We start from the raw sequence: 22,348 nt of genomic DNA, 5'->3' as shown, positions 1-22,348 counted from the left end.
CAGTGACCCGAAGGCGCCTTTTCGAGTCGGTGTCGTAACGAAAAACAGGCTGTCCCCGAAGCGAAGACACCAGCCGCTGTCGGTATACAGCATCGATCCAGATGATGAGTGGTGTGCCACCCTGACGGTCAACCGGTCCCAAATATGATTCCGCCTGGACACTGGTGCCTCTGCCAATCTCATGGTGTGGTCTGCTTTCCAAAGCCTTCATGTCAAACCAATCATTCTTCCATCGGCCTGCCAGCTATTGGACTACAATGGTAACATCATTCCTGCTCCCGGCTCATGCCAACTCGAAGTGATGTACAAGTCACGAAAAGCCATCCTTTCTTTCGAGATCGTGGGCTCCTCGAAGGGCTCTCTGCTTGGTGCACAGGCGTGCAAGCTGCTAAACCTCGTTCAAAGAGTTCACTCTCTCTCTCCTGATGACACGTCTGCCTTCCAGGATGCTGACTTCAGGGCGCAACTCAACGCCATCATCGACCAGCACCGCGACGTCTTCGAAGGCATGGGCACGCTCCCATATGCTTACGAGATCCTACTCAAACAGAATGCCACGCCTGTGGTGCATGCACCTCGCAGAGTCCCAGCACCCCTCAAGGACCGCCTCAAGCAGCAGCTGCAGGACCTCCAAGACCAAGGAGTGATCGCCAGAGTTACGGAACCAATCGACTGGGTCAGTTCCATGGTGTGTGTAAAAAAGCCTTCTGGCGAGCTCAGAATCTGCATTGATCCAAAGGATCTGAATCGCAACACAATGAGGGAGCATTACCCAATCCCCAAGCGCGAAGAGATCACATGCAAGATGGCTCGCGCCAAGCTCTTCACCAAACTTGACGCCTCGAAAGGATTCTGGCAAATTCAACTAGACAGATCCAGCCGGTAACTATGTACCTTTAACGCCCCTTTTGGTAGATATTGTTACAACAGGATGCCGTTTGGGATCACATCGGCGTCAGAAGTATTCTACAGGATCATGGAACAAATGATGGAAGACATTGAAGGTGTTTGCGTCTATGCTGACGACATAATGATTTGGTCCACCACCCCGCAGGAGCATATCAGTCGCCTCCAGCGCGTGTTCAAACGCATACGGAAGCAGGGCCTACGCCTCAACAGAGCCAAATGCTCCTTCGGCCAGACGGAACTCAAGTTCCTAGGGGACCACATCTCCCAGTTGGGTGTGCGGCCGGATGCGGACAAGGTGGCTGCCATCACAGCCATGGAAAAGCCAGAGGACAAGAAGGCAGTCTTCCGATTTCTGGGCATGGTCAACTTCCTCGGGAAGTTCATCCCTAACCTCGCCTCTCAGACCACAACTCTCAGGAACCTGGTCAGGAAGACAACAGACTTCCAATGGCTTCCTGCCCATGAGCGCGAATGGAGAGAACTCAAAACAAAACTTACCACGGCCCCGGTATTGGCCTTTTTTGATCCAGCGAAAGAGACAAAAGTTTCGACCGATGCCAGCCAATCCGGCATTGGGGCAGTGCTCCTGCAACGCGATGAGGCCTCATTGTGAGCCCCCATTGCATATGTGTCACGCGCCATGACCCCCACGGAACAGCGCTATGCGCAGATAGAAAAGGAGTGCCCGGGCCTTTTGACCGGTGTCGTCAAGTTTCATGACTATGTGTACGGCCTTCCCCAATTCACCGTCAAGACCGACCATCACCCGCTGGTCAATATAATACAAAAAGTCTTGAACGACAAGACGGCACGCCTCCAGCGCATTCTGCTCAAGCTCCGGCGATACGACTTCCAGCTCGTATACACCCCGGGCAAACAGCTCGTGTGACCCAGCGGGATTCATTTGCCAGGTTGATGCCCATGTGGCCTTCGTGGCCTCCAAACTACCAGCCACGGATGAACGCCTCGTCCAAATTCGCCGCGAGACTGCAACTGACCCCCTGCTACAGCATGTCATGCGCCACCTAACAGACGGGTGGCTCAAGGGCCAATGCCCGCAATTCTACAACATCAGAGATGATCTGGCGTTAGTCAATGGTGTCCTCCTGAAGCTGGACCGCATTGTTATCCCGCACAGCATGCGCCAGCCTGTCTTGGAACAGCTACACGAGGGCCATCTTGGCGTGGAGAAATGCCGCCGACGGGCCCGAGAGGCAGTGTACTGGTCCGGCATCAATGACGACATCGCCAACACAGTGCTCAACTGCCCCACCTGTCAGCGGTTCCAGCCGGCCCAACCACGTGAGAGCCTACAGCCCCATGAGTTGGTAGAGTCCCCTTGGTCCAAGGTCGGCATCGACCTGTTCCACGCGCTGGGCAGGGACTATGTTCTGATTGTAGACTATTTTTCAAATTACCCGGAGGTGGTACGTTTGCACAACATCACATCGTCTGCAGTCATCCGTGCCTGTAAGGACACCTTTGCTCGTCACGGCATCCCGCTCACTGTGATGTCGGACAATGGCGCCTGCTTCGCAACCCAGGAATGGTCCAACTTTGCCAGGAGGTACAGCTTTGTGCATGCGACATCCAGTCTCCTGTACCCCCAATCCAATGGCAAAGCGGAGAAGGGCGTCCACATAGTCAAACTGCTCCTCTGCAAGGCTGCCGATGCAGGATCCGACTTGTACCTCGGCCTGCAGGCCTATCGCTCGGCCCCACTGTCCACTGGCCTGTCGCCAGCCCAGCTGCTCATGGGTCAGACCCCGAGGACGACGGTGCCGTCCATTCACGTCCCAGACCTCGACCACGTTCCGGTCCTTCAACGAATGCAACTGTCTCGTGCACAGCACAAGGCGGCTCATGACTCCTGTGCAGCTGATCTCCCTGCTCTGGCTCCAGATGACAACGTCCGCATCCATCTTCCGGATGGTGGCTGGTCTGCAACTGCTGTGGTTCTTCGGCAGGTGGCTCCCCACTCGTTCCTGGTTCGTCTACCGGATGGTTCCATTTGGCGCCGTAATCGACGTGCCCTTCGTCTCGCTCCGCGCTCGCTACATGATCCTCCCCCAGTGCCACGCCCTCCTGTTGACCCTGACCTGGACTATGCAGAGATTCCGGTCACTCTGCATCCTCCTCACTCTGACGCAGTCCAGCCCGCTCCTCAGCCGGTGGCTCCTGGCACACCCTTGAGGCGGTCAACCAGAATTCGTCGCCCACCTCAGAGATCGTTCAAGTGATTTGTATATAGTGTTCATCTCATTATTTGTGTGACACACTGTTTTTTTCTGCACCAGGCACCTTCCCATGTAAATAGCTTAGTTTTATGTACATAGTCCTGTAAATATTTCGCACACACATAGTCAGGAACATTCACCACACACTATTTATTGTCACGTAGGCACATTTTTTTATATAAAAGGGGGGATGTCATAATATACACCAGTATATCATGGTGCAGACACACACTGATGGACACACAGTGGGACCAATCAACATACACAACACCGCAGCCAATCACCAGTGAGAGCACACGCACTATAAAGACAGGGGGCATCAGAGTTCCCGCTCATTCGAGTAGCAGCTAGCTAGGAGCACAGAGCTCACAGCCTGCAACACAGACATTCACCATGTGCTGAGTGCATCGACTGGTTAGGACAAGGCAAAGGTCTTTAGTTAAAGCTGGTATCGTATTTACCCACAGCTCAAGTATGTTTAAATAGTTAACCTTTTAATAAAATAGTGTTGCACTACCTCAAGTGTTGGTGACCTGTATGTGATCCAGAACACCCAACACATCACCTACTTGTGACACTAATAAAGATGAATTAGATTATTTGATTACTCTGCTCGATCCCCAGGGTAATCCTGCCAAGCTCCACTCGCATGACGCTCCATGTGACAAGAAGACAAGAACAAAGAACAAAGAAAAGTACAGCACAGGAACAGGCCCTTCGGCCCTCCAAGCCTGCGCCGACCATGCTGCCCATCTAAACTAAAATCTACATTTCCGGGGTCCGTGTCCCTCTATTCCCATCCTATTCATGTATTTGTCAAGATGCCCCTTAAATGTCACTATCATCCCTGCTTCCACCACCTCCTCCGGCAGCGGGTTCCAGGCACCCACTACCCTCTGCGTAAAAAACTTGCCTCGTACATCTACTCTAAACCTTGCCCCTCGCACCTTAAACCTATGCCCCCTAGTCATTGACCCCTCTACCCTGGGAAAAAGTCTCTGACTATCCACTCTGTCTATGCCCCTCATAATTTTGTAGACCTCTATCAGGTCGGCCCTCAACCTCCTTCGTTCCAGTGAGAACAAACCAAGTTCATTCAACCTCTCCTCATAGCTAATGGCCTCCATACCAGGCAACATCCTGGTAAACCTCTTCTGCATCCTCTCTAAAGCCTCCACATCCTTCTGGTAGTGTGGCGACCAGAATTGAACACTATACTCCAAATTTGGCCTAACTAAGGTTCTATACAGCTGCAACATGACTTGCCAATTTTTATACTCAATGCCCCGGCCAATGAAGGCAAGCATGCCGTATGCCTTCTTGTCTACCTTCTCCACCTGTGTTGCCCCTTTCAGTGACCTGTGGACCTGTACTCCTAGATCTCTCTGATTGTCAATACTCTTGAGGGTTCTACCATTCACTGTATATTCCCTACCTGTATTAGACCTTCCAAAATGCATTACCTCCCATATGTCCGGATTAAACTCCATCTGCCATCTCGCCGCCCAAGTCTCCAAACAATCTAAATCCTGCTGTAACCTCTGACAGTCCTCAGCGCTATCCGCAATTCCACCAACCTTTGTGTCGTCTGCAACTTACTAATCAGGCCAGTTACATTTTCCTCCAAATCATTTAGATATACTACGAACATCAGGGGCGAAATTCTCCGCAATCGGCGCGATGTCCGCCGACCGGCGCCAAAGACGGCGCGAATCAGTCCGGCATCGCGCCGCCCCAAAGGTGCGGAATCCTCCGCATCTTGAGGGGCCGAGTCCTAACCTTGAGAGGCTAGGCCCGCGCCGGACAGATTCCGCCCCGCCAGCTGGCGGGAAAGGCCTTTGGTGCCCCGCCAGCTGGTGCAGAAATGACATTGCCGGGCGGCGCATGCGCGGGAGTGTCGGCGGCCGCTCACGGCATCCCCGCGCATGTGCAGTGGAGAGGGTCTCTTCCGCCTCCGCCATGTTGGAGACCGTGGCGAAGGCGGAAGGAAAAGAATGCCCCACGGCACAGGCCCTCCCGCGGATCGGAGAGCCCCGATCGCGGGCCAGGCCACCGTGGGGGCACCCCCCGGGGCCAGATCGCCCCGCACCCCCCCCCCAGGACCCCGGAGCCCGCCCGTGCCGCCTTGTCCCGCTGGTAAGGTAGGTGGTTTGATTCTCGCCGGCGGGACAGGCATTCCAGAAGCGGGACTTCGACCCATCCGGGCTGGAGAATCGCCGGGGGGGGCCCGCCAACCGGCGCGCCGCGATTCCCGCCCCCGTCGAATATCCGTGTCGGAGAATTCGGCAACCGGCGGGGGCGGGATTCACGCCAGCCCCCGGCGACTCTCCGTCCCGGCGGGGGGTCGGAGTGTCCCACCTCTGATTTCAGGTGACGGCGGGCGGGAGGCAGCCGCACACTGGAGGGCTCCCGCTTGGGAATAGAAGTTTTGGGGTTTTAACGCCCGGTCCCAGGGACAACGGAGGCTGAAAAAGCTGTAAGAAGGCACAGGGAGGAGAAATGACCAAGCTTGGGGAAAAAAACGGCCGTGAAAAAGGGGGTTAATGAAAGTCTGCCGGTAGGTGGAAAAGTCAGCGCAGGAATTGTAAGGAAAGCGGACGCTGGAGCACCAGGGGAGGCCGCATCGCTCACAGCAGGAGAAACGACCAAAGTGATGGTTGTGGAACTTGAAAAACAGTTCACAAAGCACATGGGAGCGATGAAGAAGGAGATGGGAGCGGTTTTGAAAGTGGAGTTGCGAAAGGTGACAGAGACCAAGAAGGGTCTGCGAGCCAAAATGGAAGACCTGGAAAACAGATACAGGCGACAAAATCTGAGGATCGTGGGTCTGCCCGAAGGGGTGGAAGGCCCGAGGCCGACGGAGTATTTTGCCACGATGTTGGCGGAGCTATTGGGGGAGGGGGACGATACCTCTCGATACGAACTGGATCAGGCTCATCGGTCATGGAGGCCTATACCAAAGGCGAGTGAGCCGCCAAGAGTAGTAACTCTGTGTTTCCGTAGGTACAGCGTGAAGGAGAAGGTCCTGGGCAAAGCAGAAGCAGGAGGTGCAGTGGGCTGGAGCTGGTATACGTGTATACCAGGACTTTACGGTGGAGCTGGCGAGGAGGCAGGGCTGCTTTCATCCGGGGGAAGAAGGCACTGTACATCAGCAAGGTGCAGTGCGGCATAGTATATCCAGCTAAGTTGAGGGTTACCTACAAATCCAAGGACTTTTATTTTGGGACGGCGGAAGCGGCGGAGGAGTTTGTGAGGGCAGAGGGACAGTGGCAGAATTGAGAAATGGGTCTGAGAGCGGGTCGTGTACCGATGTAGCCTCATGTAACTTTATTTTTTTCACTGCGTGTTGGTGCCTGTACTAAATGAGTCGACGATGTATATTTGGACAAGGGAAGAGTTGGGACTTTCATTTGCAATGATGGTTCTTTGGGGCTTGGGTGTGTATGCTGGAGTTGTGTGCTAAAGGGGATTTATTTGTTTCCCTGGGACCGGGCAGGGGGGAAGAAGACCCAGGCAGGGGCCTCCACGCTGGCCGGTTTAAGCCGGCCAGTGAACGGGAGTGAGGTGGGGGGAGGGGCTGCGGCCTTCGGAGCCTGGTAGAAAAGGTTTCGGTGAGTCTAGCCGGGGTGAAAAGTTGGGGGAAGGAACCGAGGTTGGGGGAGGAGTTTACAAGAGGAAGTGGAGGGGAGGAGTCTGGGAGGGGGTGTCTACAATTAATGGGCACCATTCACAGTACTCTTTCGGGGATTGGATGGCATTGAATGGGGGTGGACTATATGTGGCAACGGTGACCAGGGGCGATTCCTGTTTCCTTTTTATTTTTCCCTCCTTGGGAGGCTTAGTTTTATTTGATGCTTATATTGTCAGGTGGGCCGTTGTTTGGGGGTGGTGGGAGGATGGGATCGTTGGTGTTAATAAGGGGATTGACATTGTATTCGTTACCATTTACTGTTTGTTGGTGGGGGGGGGTAAATTCTGAAGAAAATGTGAAAATGGAGAATAAAAATATTTTTCAAAAAATATACTACGACAGCAAAGGTCCCAGCACTGATCCCTGCGGAACACCACAAGTCACAGCCCTCCAATCAGAAAAGCACCCTTCCATTGCTACTCTCTGCCGTCTATGACCTAGCCAGTTCTGTATCCATCTTGCCAGCTTACCTCTGATCCCATGTGACTTCACCTTTTGTACCAGTCTGCCATGAGGGACCTTGTCAAAGGCCTTACTGAAGTCCATATAGACAACATACACTGCCCTACCTGCATCAATCATCTTTGTGACCTCCTCGAAAAACTCTATCAAGTTAGTGAGACACAACCCCCCCTTCACAAAACCATGCTGCCACTCGCTAATACGACCCTTTGCTTCCAAATGTCCTGTCTCGAAGAATACTCTCCAGTAATTTGCCTACCACTGACGTAAGGCTCACCGGCCTGTAGTTCCCTGGATTATCCTTGCTACCCTTCTTAAACAAAGGAACAACATTGGCTATTCTCCAGTCCTCTCACCTGACCTGAAGACAGTGAGGATCCAAAGATTTCTGTCAAGGCCTCAGCAATTTCCTCTCTACCCTCCTTCAGTATTCTGGGGTCGATTCCATCAGGCCCTGGGGATTTATCCACCTTAATATTTTTCAAGACCACCAATACCTCATCTTTTTGGATCTCAATGTGACCCAGGCTATCTACGCACCCTTCTCCAGACTCAACATCCACCAATTCCTTCTCTTTGGTGAATACTGATGCAAAGTACTCATTTAGTACCTCGCCCATTTCCTCTAGCTCCACACATAGATTCCCTTCCCTGTCCTTCAGTGGGCCAACCCTTTCCCTGGCTACCCTCTTGCTTTTTATGTACGTGTAAAAAGCCATTGTACGTGACAACCCATTCTACACCAGTGACACTCGCCTCCCATGAAAAAATTTAAAAAGAACTACCCCAGCCAGTAGTGGGACTGAGCCCATTGATGTAGGTGTCATTAAGCACCACACTCTTAGCCATCTGAGAAGACCAGCTCCTCATCTCTCAATGTTAAGACACCATCTATAGAATCCTCTTGTGACGATGTGATCCTTACCTTGTATTGGTCTACTGGACCTGAAAAAGCAAGTGTTGGTACAGGGTAATGAAAAATCTTTCCTGCTCTGGTGATTTCATCTGGAATTCCCTGGTGGACCTTCACCTTTCCTGAAGGGATTGCAGTTCTGGCGGAGTCCGGCTGGCTGGCAGCAACGATGTGACCCGATGTTGCGATTAAGAAACCTGTCACCCCTGCCAACACCCACAACATAAACACCGGTAGCTGCAGCCACCAATCTGTGGCCTACCCTGGGCTGTGATGGGCATCCTCATCACCGTGCCCCAGGCACTGAAAGATGTTCTCATCGCCCTGCCCTGGGATGCGATGGGGGTGTCCTTGTTGCCCTGCGAATGATCCAAGCATTGATTCCACAACAAGACTGTTTCTGCTAGCTGTAATATTGGGATCTCAGCATTCTCGTTGACCGTTAGATGGTGCACTCCACACTGACACAGGACAAAGACAGTGCTTAACAGCAGAAACGATGAACAAGATGTCCAGATAAAAAGTCTGCCAGAAGGTATAGGTTTCACAATAAACTAATTGGCACCTTCATTGTAACATATTCCAAATGCTTTCTCATAGTTCTCCCCCACCGCCCATGTATGCTGTGATAATGAATATTAATACGAGAGAAAATGCAAAATTCCCAGGTAAACAACTGTGTTTGCCCTCGGATCTTTTTCTGCTTCTGGCTGAGGTTTCAGTGAAGCATTGGTCCCTGTCTCCTGGATACCAAGAGGCCTGAGGACACTCGGGGGGGCGGGGGGGGGGGGGGGGGGGGGGTACCGTGACATACAACTCTGGAGACAAACTGGGTTAATAGAAGTGCACTGTTTGTTGAGGGGAAACTCCTGGACACTCGCTGTTAATCGCAACAACAATTAACAACTCTGTGGGGGGGGGGGGGAGGATATTCCATCGTTCAACATTCACGAGATTCATATTCTGCATGTAACCTTCTCGGTTCCCCATCAGGAGGCCCTCATTAAATATGAATGACGTTTGTATCTACTTCAGTTCAGTGAGGACATTTAGTTCTGCAATTTGGTGCTTTCTAAGACCCTACGCTCATCTTAGTCCAAAGATTACTGTCCCGCTTCCAACTATGACATGAATCATTATGTTCTTTACTTTCTTAATTTGTAATAAATGGAAAATTAAAACAGAATAAAAATACCTTATTTTATTCGACATGTGGCATGGTAATGTGAAAGGGTATGTGGCATTATTATCATTGACGTTCTCACCTTTAACATCCTGTGGGGTTACCAGCGACCAGAAACTGAACTGGACTAGCCATATAAATACTGTGGCTACAAGAGCAGGTCAGAGGTTGAGAATCCTACGGCAAATAACTCACCTCCTGACTGTAGCCACCTAAGTTGGCCAACTCCCGATTTAAAATGGCGAACGGCAAAGGCTGAAGGGAAATTCAGCCAACACAGGCAGAAACCAGCAGGTGCAGGTTTGTTGTGTATTTAACCCAGCAAAAGCCCAGACAGCATCGATACCAGCGACCATCAGCATAATAATGTAGCAGCCATCTACATACTAATGAGCAATCCCCGGGAACAATCGCAACATTTGGGACAAACAAACCTCACACTTCTTTGCATTGATCTTCATGTGCCACCTATCCGTCCACTCCACCAACCTATCTGAGTCTTTTTGAAGTTCTGTACTGTCCTCCTCACAGTTTACAATATTAAGTTTCTGTCATCTGCCAACTTTGAAACTGGGCCCTGCACACCAAGATCCAGATAATTAATATACATCAGGGTTCCAATAATGACCCCTGGGGAATGTGATGATATGCATACGGCAATTTTGTACATAATGTTATACATGACCTTCGACCACTAGGGGGCATTGTAAACCCATCACGTGACCCTATGAACTGGGAGTTGGGAGAAGGTTGTGCTGGGAGCTAGACGTATTTGCAGTAGCTCCCAATAATTGTTTAGTGTTAGTCGTTTATTATTTAATTCATCCTAGTTATCTAATCACGTAGTTGTTCTACAATAAATTATTTTTAAAAAATAAATAAATTTAGAGTACCCAATTATTTTCTTTTCCAATTAAGGAGCAATTTAGCGTTGTCAATCCACCTAACCTGCACATCTTTGGGTTGTGGGGGTCAAACCCACGCAGACACAGGGATAATGTGCAAACTCCACACGGACAGTGACCCAAGGCCGGGATTTGAACCCGCCGTAGGCAGCAGTGCTAACCACTGTGCCACGTGCTGCAACTTACAATATATTATTTTAAACTACGTTCTGTAGTTCATCATTCAGTTCGGTCGATCTACAGAATATGTCAGGGACACCAGTGCAAACCTTCCTCCAGCCTGAGAAACATCCCTTATCCATGTTGCTCCTGTCCCTTTTATTCCATGAGTTATAACATTTCTCACAAGTCTGTTGAGCGGCCCTGCATCAAATGCTTTCTGAAAGTCCATGTACACCACATCAACAGCCTTACCCTCATTGACCCTTTCTGTTCCCGCTTCAAAAAAATCCAAGTTAGTTAAGCATGATTTCCCCTTTAGAAATCCATGCTGGCTCTTCCTAATCAACCCACATTTTTTCATGTGACTCTTAACTTTATTGTGAATAATTGTCTCTAGGAGCTTTCCCAGCACTGAACCTAAACTGACAGGTCTGTAATTGCTGGGTTTATCCTTACAACCGTTATTGAACAAGGGCGTAACACTTGTAATTCTCCATTCCTTTGGCACCTTCCCAAATCTGGAGAAGACTGGAAGATTATGGCCAGCACCCCTGCAATTTTTATTCTCACTTCCTTCAATATCCTTGGATGCATCTCATCTGGTCCGAGTACCTTGTCAACTTTCAGTACCGACAGTCTATTCAACACTTCCTCCCGATCAATTTTGAACCCTACGATGGACAGACTTTCCTTGTCCATCTCTATGGCCTGGACAGCATCTACCTTCTTGGGAAAGATGGATGTAAAATATTAATTTCAGACCTCAGCCATGCCCCAAGACTACATGTATGATGCACGATCGATCACTACTGAAGCGAGATTGTAGTCCAATTGAAGGCTTTAATGAACAACTAGTTACCCCAGCAGCTCCGGTACAGAATGACTGCTGTGGGTGAAACACAGACTCTTATGCTCCGCCTGCTGGGCGGAACCAGCAGGCAGGTTCCACCACTCATACTACAGTATATGATACATCCTACCTAGGTACCGCGATACCCCTAATATAGCCTACCACAATGTATAAATTCTCTTCTTGGTCACTAATATCTAAATTGGGTTTAGATATTTCAGTAAGCTCAGGGAAGTTGGTAAAAGAGGAGGAGGGGTGGCATTGTTAGTCAAGGACAGTATTACGGCGGCAGAAAGGACGTTTGATGAGGACTCGTCAATTGAGGTAGTCTGGGCTGAGGTTAGAAACAGGAAAGGGGAGGTCACCCTGTTAGGGGTTTTCTATAGGCCTCCGAAAAGTTCCAGAGGTGTAGAGGAAAGGATTGCAAAGATGATTCTAGTTAGGAGTGAAAGCAACAGGGTAGTTGTTATGGGGGACTTTAACTTTCCAAATATTGACTGGAAACGCTATAGTTCGAGTACTTTAGATGGGTCAGTTTTTGTCCAATGTGTGCAGGAGGGTTTCCTGACACAGTATGTAGATAGGCCAACGAGAGGTGAGGCCGTATTGGATTTGGTACTGGGTAATGAACCAGGACAGGTGTTAGATTTGGAGGTAGGTGAGCACTTTGGTGATAGTGACCACAATTCGATTACGTTTACTTTAGTGATGGAAAGGGATAGGTATATACCGCAGGGCAAGAGTTATATCTGGGGTAAAGGCAATTATGATGCGATAAGGCAAGACTTAGGATGCAGCGGATGGAGAGGAAAACTGCAGGGGATGGGCACAATGGAAATGTGGAGCTTGTTCATGGAACAGCTACTGCGTGTCCTTGATAAGTATGTGCCTGTCAGGCAGGGAGGAAGTGGTCGAGCAAGGGAACCGTGGTTTACTAAGGCAGTCGAAACACTTGTCAAGAGGAAGAAGGAGGCTTATGTAAAGATGAGACATGAAGGTTCAGTAAGGGCGCTCGAGAGTTACAAATTAGATAGGAAGGACCTAAAGAGAGAGCTAAGAAGAGCCAGGAGGGGACATGAGAAGTCTTTGGCAGGTAGGATCAAGGATAACCCTAAAGCTTTCTATAGATATGTCAGGAATAAAAGAATGACTAGGGTGAGAGTAGGGCCAGTCAAGGACAGTAGTGGGAAGTTATGCTTGGAGTCCGAGGAGATAGGAGAGGTGCTAAGTGAATATTTTTCGTCAGTATTCACAAAGGAAAAAGACAACGTTGTCGAGGAGAATACTGAGATTCAGGCTACTAGACCCGAAGGGCTTGAGGTTCATAAGGAGGAGGTGTTAACAATTCTGGAAAGGGTGAAAATAGATAAGTCCCCTGGGCCGGATGGGATTTATCCTAGGATTCTTGGGAAGCTAGGGAGGAGATTGCTGAGCCTTTGGCTTTGATCTTTAAGTCCTCTTTGTTCACAGGAATAGTGCCAGAAGACTGGAGGATAGCAAATGTTGTCCCCTTGTTCAAGAAGGGGAGTAGAGACAACCCCGGTAACTATAGACCAGTGAGCCTTACTTCTGTTGTGGGCAAAATCTTGGAAAGGTTTATAAGAGATAGGGTGTAAAATCATCTGGAAAGGAATAATTTGATTAGACATAGTCAACACGGTTTCGTGAAGGGTAGGTCGTGCCTCACAAACCTTATTGAGTTCTTTGAGAAGGTGACCAAACAGGTGGATGAGGGTAAAGCAGTTGATGTGGTGTATATGGATTTCAGTAAAGAGTTTGATAAGGTTCCCCATGGTAGGCTACTGTAGAAAATACGGAAGCATGGGATTCAGGGAGGTTTAGCAGTTTGGATCAGAAATTGGCTAGCTGGAAGAAGACAAAGGGTGGTGATTGATGGGAAATGTTCAGACTGGAGTCCAGTTACTAATGGTGTACCACAAGGATCTGTTTTGGGGCCACTGCTGTTTGTCATTTTTATAAATGACATGGAGGAGGGCGTAGAAGGATGGGTGAGTAAATTTGCAGATGACACTAAAGTCGATGGAGTTGTGGACAGTGCGGAAGGATGTTACAAGTTACAGAGGGACATAGATAAGCTGCAGCGCTGGGCTGAGAGGTGGCAAATGGAGTATAATGCAGAAAAGTGTGAGGTGATTCATTTTGGAAGGAATAACAGGAAGACAGAGTACTGGGCTAATGGTAAGATTCTTGGCAGTGTGGATGAGCAGAGAGATCTCGGTGCCCATGTACATAGATCCCTGAAAGTTGCCACCCAGGTTGAGAGGGTTTTAAGAAGGTGTATGGTGTGTTAGCTTTTGTTGGTAGAGGGATTGAGTTTCGGCGCCATGAGGTCATGTTGCAGCTGTATAAAACTCTGGTGCAGCCGCATTTGGAGTATTGCGTGCAATTCTGGTCACCGCATTATAGGAAGGATGTGGAAGCATTGGAAAGGTGCAGAGGAGATTTACCAGAATGTTGCCTGGTATGGAGGGAAGATCTTATGAGGAAAGGCTGAGGGACTTAAGGCTATTTTTGTTAGAGAGAAGAAGGTTAAGAGGTGACTTAATTGAGGCATACAAGATGATCAGAGGATTGGATAGGGTGGACAGTGAGAGCCTTTTTCCTCGGATGGTGATGTCTAGCACGAGGGGACATAGCTTTAAATTGAGGGGAGATAGATATAAGACCGACGTCAGAGGTAGGTTCTTTACTCAGAGAGTAGTAAGGGTGTGGAATGCCCTGCCTGCAACAGTAGTGGACTCACCAACACTAAGGGTATTCAAATGGTCATTGGATAGACATATGGACGATCAAGGAATAGTGTAGATGGGCTTTAGAGTGGTTTCACAGGTCGGCGCAACATCGAGGGCCGAAGGGCCTGTACTGCGCTGTAATGTTCTATGTTCTATGTTCTAATCCTCCTTTTACCATCCCTTTACTATTGTATGCTCCATTGGCTGGATTGCTGGTTCGTGATGCTGAGGGACGCCATTAGCGCAGGTTCAATTCCCTTACCGGCTGAGGTTATTCATAAAGGCCCCGCCTTCTCAACCTTGAAACACACCTGAAGTGTGGTGACCCTTAGGTTAAATGACCACTAGTCAGCTCTCCCCCTCAAAGGGGAAAGCAGCCTATGGTCATCTGGGACTATGGCGACTTGACTTATTTTAATTACATGCCTATAGAAGACTTTCTGCATCTTTTATAATAAGATGAAAGATGAGGCCTTGGTTTAATATTTCACACAGCCATGACTGACACCCCATATATGTCCCAGAACACGGTGTGTGACTCCTCAAAGTGCAGGCCGAAGCCTGAGGATAACTTGATTCATTTTTCCACTCAATGGGGAAGACCGACATGGATAAAACCTCAGAGGCTGGAATCGGCTAAGGGAATACAGCAATGTGTGATCAATAATGTTCATTCTAATCCAAACATTTTCATTTGCTAGGGTATATGTTTTTTGAAATATATTTTATTTGAGGTATTTTCAAATGCATACAGAAAAGAAACAAGGAAAGAGCAACAGTAAACAATAGACAATTAACACTATTCCCCAAACTGCCCCCTCTACCCACTTGTTTATACCCAGCCCCTCCCAAAAAACCCAAACAAAACACAAAGAACCCCCCCCAGTGCTGATGTGTTAATATCCCTTAAAGAAGTCAATGAACAGCCTCCTCCGCCCCTCTTATGGAGACCTTGATTTTTTTCTAGGTGGAAGAACTCTGCCAAGTTGCTCACCCATGGCCCCCACTTTCAGCGGCTCTGGGTCCCGCCAGCACAACAAGATTCGCCTTTGGGCTATCAGGGAGGCAAAGGCTACCACATCAGCCTCTCTCCCCGCTTGCACTCCCAGATCCTCTGACACCCCAAATATCGCCACCCATAGGCTCGGCGCCATCTCCACTCCCAAAATCTTCGCAATTACATTGGCGAACTCTTTCCAGAATTCCTCCAATCTCAGACATGCCCAAAACATATGAACATGGTTCGCCGGGCTTCCTGCACACCGCCCACATCTATGTTCCACCCCTGGAAACAAATGACCCATACTAGAACCCGTCATATGAGCCCTATGCATCACCTTAAACTGTATGAGACTCAATCTTGCACATGTCGAGGATGGGTCATCAATACCCCACCACCCCCTCGATGCCCCAACTGCCATTGCCAACGGTTCAATCACTAGGGCAAAGAACAAAGGTGGGAGTGGGCACACCTGCTTCTATCTCCCGGTGCAACCCACAATACTCTGAATTGGCACTACTGGTCTGGACACTCGCCTTAGGAACCCTATACAACAATCTCACCCAGTCGACAAACCCGTGCCCAAACCCGCACCACCCCAGCACACAGGAACATAGGAATTAGGAGCAGAAGTAGCAATTCAGCCCCTCAAGTCTGCTCCACCATTCAATCAGATCATAGCTGATCTCTTCCTAGTCTCAAAGCCACCTCCCTACCTGTTCCCCATATTCCTTTAATCCGTTTTTAAAAATCAGAAACATATCCATCTCCTCTTGAATGACTCAGATTCCACCGCACTATGGGGCAGCGAGTTCCACAAATTCACCATCCTCTGCAAGAAGTACAAAGAACAGTACAGCAAAGGAACATGCCCTTCGGCCCTCCAGGCCTGCGCCGATCACGTGCCCTATCTAGACCAACGGCCTGTATCCTTCTATACCCCGTCTGTTCATGTGTCTATCTAGATACATCTTAAAGGACGTTAACATATCTGCCTCAACCACCTCACTTGGCAGTGCATTCCAGGCCACCACCCTCTGTGTAAAAAAATTCCCCCGCACATCTCCATTGAACCTTTCCCCCCCTCAACTTAAACTTGTGCACCTTGTAATTGTAATTTCCGCCTGGGAAAAAGCCTCCAACTGTTCACCCTATCTATACCCCTCATAATTTTATAAACTTCTGTCAGGTTGCCCCTAATCCTCTATCTTTCTAGGGAGAACAATCCCAGTTTATTCAATCTCTCCTCATGGATAATACCCTCCATACCTGGCAACATCCTGGTAAACCTTTTCTGTACTCTCTCCAAAGCCTCCCTGTCCTTCTGGTCATGTGGTGACCAGAATTGGACACAATATTCCAAATGCAGCCTAACCAACGTTCTATACAACTGTAGCATGATTTGTGAACTTTTATACTTGATACCCCGTCCGATGAAGTCAAGCATGCCATATGCTTTCTTTACCACCATCCCCACCTGTGCTGCCACTTTTAAGCATCTGTGGACCTGCACGCCCAGATCTCTCTGTGTCTCTATGCTCCTGATGGTTTTGCCATTTATTTTATAGATCCCACCTGAATTGGATCTCCCAAAATGCATCACCTCGCATTTGGCCAGGTTAAATTCCATCTGTCATTTCGCCGCCCAATTTTGCAGCCGATCTATATCCTGTTGTATTCACTGACAATCTTCATCACTATCCGCAACTCCAGCAATCTTAGTATCATCCGCAAACTTGCTAATCAGACCAGCTACATTTTCTTCCAAGTCACTAATATATATTACAAACAGCAGAGGTCCCAGGACTCATCTCTGTGAAATACCACTAGTTACAGACCTCCATTTGGAAAAACACATTTCTACTGCTACCCTCTGTCTTCTATGGCCAAGCCAGTTCTGAATCCATCTAGCTAGTTCACCCCTGACGCCGTGTGATTTAATCTTTTGCACCAGCCTGCCATGAGGGACTTTGTGAAATGCTTTACCAAAATCCATGTAGACTGTAGCCACCTGGGTTGGCCAAGTCCCGATTTAAAATGGAGAACAGCAAAGGCTGAAGGGAAATTCAGCCAACACAGGCAGAAACCAGCAGGTGCAAGTTACTGTGTATTAAACTCTGCAAAAGCCCAGACAGCATCGATACAAGCAGCCATCTGCATAATAATGTAGCAGCCATCTACATACTAATAAGCGATCCCCGGGAACAATCGCAACATTTGGGATAAACAAAGCTAAGCCAGATGTAAGCAGGAGCCAACACAAAAGAGGCTAACGGACACCTCAAGACCGCCCATCAATCAGGGAACCGCTCCAGTATTGGAGAAATCGAACCAAGCGATGGAACGAAGTCCAATCACCTAGAACCAGGTACAGGGTCCGCTCCGAAAGGCGGGAAGCCCCTGGGGACTATAAAGTTAAGCCCCCAAGTTCAAATCGTTCTTCTTGACCGGGTCACTCAGCAACGCGAACCAACCCTTGACAGTGACCGGTGCAGCTGCCGCCGATATCCAGTAAGTCTTAAGTCAACGCTCGCTACGAGATAGGCGCTCCTAGCTACCAATCCGTACCAACTTCGAATCCCACAGACTCAGAACCTGAACGAAAAGCCATTTGTTCCCCTGACCTGGTGGGCCAGTCCGAAGTTAAGTATAGGCCTGCTAGTTGTAGAAGTAGCTTAGAAGTAGAATGTATGCATGAGTAGCGATTACTGTGTATAATAAATGTACTTTGATTTGAATCTTACTAATCGATGTATTGAGTTATTGATCATTACTTGAACTTGAACCTCGTGGCGGTATCATAAAGATACCTGGCGACTCGAGATCAAAGGTTATAAAACAGAGCCAATTGAACCAACCAAATGTTAGCAACATATTACTGGCGACATCTGACGGGACCCAAACTAGAAGTGGCTTAACCACTCCGGGAGAACCCAAAAATATGAATTAGAGATCCAATTGGGAACAGAAAACCACAAGTGTTCAAGCAGTTCTGATCAATCCTCATAATTCAGAAGTGTGTTAAATGCATGCGTAAGTAACAGGGCAATAAGGTAAACTGATAGATCTTTTTGTTGCGACAAAACTGTTGAGAGTTTGTATTTTGGAAATTAGCGAAAGCCGTACCCATAATTACAGAACTGCCTTAGTTCCCCTATTCCAAATGTAAAAGAAGCATTCAGATAAGAAAAATGGCAATGCAGGCAATGCAACACCTCATGAACCCAGAAGAATTTGCGGTCGCAGCGACCAACAGCAGTAGAGTAGGACAGTGTCCCGTATGGAAAGAAGAAATCAGGAAGTACCTCAAAGGGAAACGATGGCCCCTTTGGAGCAAATTCTGTAGCAATGAGGAAGCAGGTCCCGGGAGTATAGGGCATACTTGGTGGGAGAACCTGAGCGAGATTCACAAGAAGAGCTTAGGAAAGCTCGCAAGCCGATGGCAATCGTGTCCTGCTTGGCACAATTGCGAGGCACAGAGGAGGTCGATAGGACGCTCCGGAAAGAGATACAAGGCATACATCGAATGAGTAAGGTTGATGTCAGTGAGGTAGAAAGAGAGAACTTAGAGTTAAGGAGGAAGTTGGCAGCAAAAGACGGAGACATGGATGATGCCAAGTGGGCACACCAGTCTTTTCTGGCGCACTTAAGCAGCTTCCAGTCCCAGTATGAAAAGGCCCATCAGGACACGAAACGTGCAGTCCTGGTACGAGAAGAAACCGAGAAGCAGGTAGAAGCATTGCAGAGGCAGTGTAGTGACCTGAAGGCAGCGTTAAGCGCACTCCATGCTGCCACCACGGAGTAAAGACAAAGCTCACTAGACCACGCAAAGTGTCGGAAGCAGATTGCAGAGCTGCAATCGCTGCTTTCAGTTCAAAAAGGATTCCAGGAAACCTTCGGAGCAAAATTAGATGAGGAAGATGGCCCTGATTGGGAAGAGTTAAATGAGACAGCGCAGAGATATGTTCAGGGAACATGTGCACAGGGAAAGCCCCAAAAGAGAAAAGCACCCCAACCCCCCAGAGAGCAGATAGTTCAGGCTCCAATGAACCCAGTCACCACCCACCGCACAGCCACATCGGACGATACGGAATTTCTGTACACCACCCCCTTAACAGTGACCCAATTACGGGACGCGTGTGAGAAAATCACACCACCTCCGACCCCCACCACTTCTTTACCAGAGTAAAGCAGCAGGCGACCATGTACGGCCTGGACGAGCGAGAGCATGTAAAGCTCACCGTTTTGAGTTTAGACCCTTCGGTCGGAGCAGCCCTTCCCGACCCACAGAATGTAGGAGGAGGCACCCTTGCAGAAATGCACACCGCGATCCTGGATGCGATCGGGTATAAACCGGTGTGACCCCATAGATGGCCACAATAAATGCAGGCAAAAGAAAACCGAGCACCCCACAGCGTTCGCTGGACGCCTGTGGATCCACTTTGCAGCAGTTTTTGGAGACTTAGACCGCGCCCATTTGTCCCCAGATAACATGGCCAAATGGACCCGCACCCTTATCTCCCATGCCACAGAAACAGGACAAAAAGCTTGTGCAAATTATGATCCCTCAGAGGAGGCTCATAACGAGAAATGGGTCGTAAAAAGATTGTCCCGCGCCTGGGAGCAGTCTGTACAAAACAAACCCGCAGTTAAAAATCCCGAGGAAAAGCAGGCCGACGCAGACATACAAGCAGTTATAACACACCAGAACCACGCATGGGTAAATGAAGGCAAGAACAGCCCCCCACAAAAGTCACAGGAGTGTTACAACTGTGGACAGTTGGGACACTTTGCAAGAGAGTGCAATGCCCCACGAAAGCCACAGAGAGCCCAGCAGACAGGCAGTCTAAGTAAGAATAAGACCGAGCCCATACATAGTGTGAGCACCTGTTCAAATCAGACGGACCTGAACGGAACGGACTGACGGTGTTCGGGCTCCCCCAGTTGGGTCTGCGACACCCTTTGGGATAGGTCCGGCAGACCGGTAGTTGCAGCGAAAATACGGGGACAGCCCATCGAGTTTCTCTGGGACACAGGAGGGTCCCACACCAAAACAAATTCCTCCACCATGTTCCAAATGGACACGTGGCCCACTACAACCACTATCACCCTCAGCGGCTTTATAGGTCACTCACAGCAGGGACACATCACAGCCCCTGTACCCATTCAAATCGGCAACATCACCACCAAGCACTCCATAGTTTTGGTCGATCTGCCCCACACAGCAGAACACATTTTGGACATAGACTTTATGAATTCCCACAATCTATCCTTTGATCCAGTCAACCAGTGTGTCTGGAAAATGGCAAAATCTGCAAGAGCCCCCGTAACGCTCACAATAGGTGAATATGCCAACAAAATTAGCGCAGTAGGCGAATTTTGGTTTAACCCGACGACAATTAGCACGGACAAGCAGGTTAGGGCAGTTTTACAGAAGAACAGGACAGCATTCGCGATCCACAAGCACGACTGTGGCCGGATGACTGGTTCAGTACAAATCACAGGACCTGACCCTAGACCCCAAAACAATATGGATTTACCCAAGAGGCAGAGGGAGAAATCGCAAAAGTTATCGACAGCGTATTAGAACAGGGCGTACTCAGATCAGTAGCCTCCACTAATAATGCCCCGATTTGGCCAGTGAGAAAGCCCGATGGATCATGGCGACTGACCATCGATTACCGGGAAGTCAACGAAATCACCCCCGCAGCAGCCCCCACAGCAGCAACAGGTTCCGAGACCATGCTCAAGCAGGGACTCAATTCCCGATACTTTACGGTTTTGGATATCAGTAATGGATTCTGGTCCATTCCATTGGCAAAGGCGTGCCAGTACAAATTTGCCTTCACCTTTAAAGCACAGCAGTACACGTGGACATGCCTGCCACAAGGATTCCACAACTCCCCCTCCATTTTCCACCGACAGCTGGCAAATGGTTTTGCCAAATTTTCTCCCCACAAATGTCTGGTACAGTATGTAGACGACCTACTACTGCAGACAAACACCAAGGAAGAGCACATCGAGCTTCTGTCCGAACTCCTGGAACTCCTACAAGCAATTGGATGTAAAGTTAACCCCAAAAAGGCCCAGATTCTGGAAAATAAGGTGATATATTTGGGTACAATTATCACACATGGTAAATGCGAGATCGAGCACAAAAGGATTGACTCGATTGCTAAATTGCCTCTTCCCCAGAATGTTTCAGCCCTCCGGTCGTTTTCAGGACTGGTTGGCTACTGCCGAAACCACATTGACGGTTTCGCCAGCAAGGCAGCGTCCCTCTCAGACCTCCTAAAGAAAGGAGCCCCCTGGGAATGGCTTCCGCAGCATACGGATGCTGTGGACTCATTGAAAAGAGCACTCATAGCAGCCCCCGCACTACAAGTTCCAGACCCGCTTTCCCCCTGTGCGATAGAGGTAGCAAGCACAGGCCGTACCCTTTCAGCCGTGCTCCTTCAGGAGCGGCACGAACAGTTAAGGCCCATGGCTTACGCCTCCAGAGTTTTAGATGCTGTGGAGCAGGGATTTTCAGCCTGTGAAAGGCACCTGCTCGCAGTATTCTGTGCAGTACAGTATTTTTCGTACATAACCGGACTGAACCCCATCACAATCCTCACAGAACACCCCCCCACCCAACTTTTACTGGACGGACAACTCAAGGACAGTACAGTTAGTCAGATTAGAGCAGCTAGATGGACTCTTCTTTTGCAGGGACGGGACATCACTGTTAAAAGGACAAAGACCCACACTTGTTTAGCCAACGACTTACAGTACCCCGGAACTCCCCACAAATGTGAAATTATATCTCCACACCACAACACAGGCCCCTTTATTGCTAAAACACCCCCCAGAAAGATAGGTAGTTCAACCCAGAGCCCCAAGCACACAGACATGTGCGAACCCATAAGGATATATGTGGATGGATCTTCCACAGTACTAGAAGGGAAGCGCATAACAGGATGCGGTATTTACGTCGAGGATGCGCAGGGACGCGCCCTAGAAGAAATAGCAATAAAACTTCCAGGACACTTAGATGCGCAGGCAGCAGAACTTGCGGCCATCGCATACATAGTGGAACACCCAGATTCCTTCCCCAGCCCAGCAGACATATATTCGGACAGCCTCTATGTCTGCAACAGCCTTACGGAATTCCTACCCCTGTGGAAAGCAAGAGGATTTGTTTCCGCAGATGGAAAACCCCTCCCTTCAGCCCCATTGCTCCATCACATTTTAGAGAGAGCACAGAACAGGACTTTTGGGATAGTCAAAGTTCGTAGTCACCA

This window comes from Scyliorhinus torazame, chromosome 13, assembly GCF_047496885.1.
Source record: "Scyliorhinus torazame isolate Kashiwa2021f chromosome 13, sScyTor2.1, whole genome shotgun sequence".
NCBI lineage: Eukaryota > Metazoa > Chordata > Chondrichthyes > Carcharhiniformes > Scyliorhinidae > Scyliorhinus > Scyliorhinus torazame.
The sequence above is the reverse complement of the archived record's forward strand: the minus strand, read 5'-3'. Positions refer to the sequence as shown.